The following is a 1,968-nucleotide window of genomic DNA, read 5'->3' on the forward strand; positions in this document are numbered from 1 at the left end:
AGGCCCGACTTCAATGTGACCGCGTTTTGTATGAAGACTAAAAAGACAACGCTCTCTGTCAACTATTGCTCGTCACTATATTGCCAACAAATCGTTTCGTTTTCTTATATTTTTATTTCAATTTTCAGTATTCTAAAATAAACAAGGGAGGCTAAAGGGTAGGAATTTAGATTTGCCTGGTCGGCCTAAGAATCCGTCTTGGCATACTGTTGAGAGTTTTTTTAAAGAGATCCATGTAGGGTTTTTTCCTCCCAGCAGTTAAAAGTGATAATGTATAGAGTAATCCCGGCTGATTGCGATAAGAAATCACACAATAAAGATTGTAATGTTTTACGCATTTTGCACATGCCACAAAACGAGAGATGACCACACCAATAAAAGCTTGTTTATCTAATGGCCAGACGGTGGACAATAGCTCAGATTGTTCTTTTCATCAAAAACATGATTTTAGGACGGCTACGTGCATTTGAAAAGTGGGGCGTTTATGGTGGAATCGAGTATACTAATACTTCTGTGGCGTTGCTCGTAGTGCTAGATTAGTATAGTTCTACTAGTAGACATGAATGCACGTCACACATGTTTCGTGACGAAGGTAGCATAGTGGGTAGACTAATGGGCTTTTAATCGTGAGATTGTGGGTTCGGGGTTCGAGCCTCAGCTCGGTCCAACGCTGTGTCCTTGGGAAAGGCACCTTACACTAATTTCCTATTTGTTTCAGGCTTTTGGGAGGTAGAAGCCTCATAAAAATGTAATTGTGTTGAAAAGACGTTAAACCTACACCACTTCACATTGCTAACTCACAATTCGAAATTCTAGCCGTGAAACAAACAAAACGAAAACCGGAAAAATAAGAGCTGTCCCGTTAATCCCAAGTTTTCATTACTCCAGTTGTTATAAACGGATTCCACAGCATATCATTTCTCCCCCCCCCCCCTCAAGTTTAATGTGTGTTGAATTCTAAAACATTACCATTAAGGTAAACAACCCATTGTTTTATATAGATCTATTCAATTCCAAATTTTCTCTTGCCTTTGCATGCTTGTTACTGACCCTGACGTAACAAAACGCAAATAACCGCGTCCAGGTCTTGCTTTTAGCTGTGGTTGTGGAACATGGCCTCGCTGATGGTAACGAAACGACCGTACCTATACCCAGTGCCCATTCTCACGCGTTTGTTTTCAGTAGTGGTGGGCAAAATCCGGATAATTCTCAAAGAAACATTATCCGAATTCAGACTCTTAAACTCTCTTTCCTAACCCGTTTGCCGAGGTGGGTGCACTCATTTGTTGAAGTGGTTCCAACCCGTTTGCCGAAGCGGTTCATAACACATTTAATTGTCAAAGAGGTGCACTAACATATTAACCGGATTTTACTAAAGCGACTCATTGCCCAGCCTTAGTTTTCAGGCCACAAATCGGGTGGCCGGTTCGCAATCGATTTGTGCCAATATAGTCGCTTTGCGCCCTCAATCTGGCTAGCCCAGCCTGCTAAATGGAACCGAACCGAACAGAAGTGATGGTGCCAATGGGCACCCCTTACTAGGGAACATGGCCATGGTGTAATAATTCAGGTGAGAGGTAAAAACGGCCTGTCTTGGTATGTAAATGCAGAGTTTTTTCCTTTGCCATTCAGATCTAGAATGGTCACACTGTAAATGTTATGACCGGTTGTAACAACAGCAATAAATAATGACAATGACAATTACAATGACAACCTTTATTCATCTCGCAAGGAGAAATTTGTCTTGGTCGTTCACAATGGCAGTGGATGTTACAAAGGTTAGGTGCACTCACGCCATACGCACAAGACAGGACATTTGAAAATATTACATTATTGTCCCAAACAACCCGCTGAAACAACCTGCTCCGTAATAATAATAGTACTCTCTCTCTCTCTCTCTCTCTCTCTCTCTCTCTCTCTCTCTCTCTCTCTCTCTCTCTCTCTCTCTCTCTCTATCTCTCTCTCTCT

The sequence above is a fragment of the Aplysia californica genome, unplaced genomic scaffold, assembly GCF_000002075.1.
Source record: "Aplysia californica isolate F4 #8 unplaced genomic scaffold, AplCal3.0 scaffold00408, whole genome shotgun sequence".
Lineage (NCBI taxonomy): Eukaryota > Metazoa > Mollusca > Gastropoda > Aplysiida > Aplysiidae > Aplysia > Aplysia californica.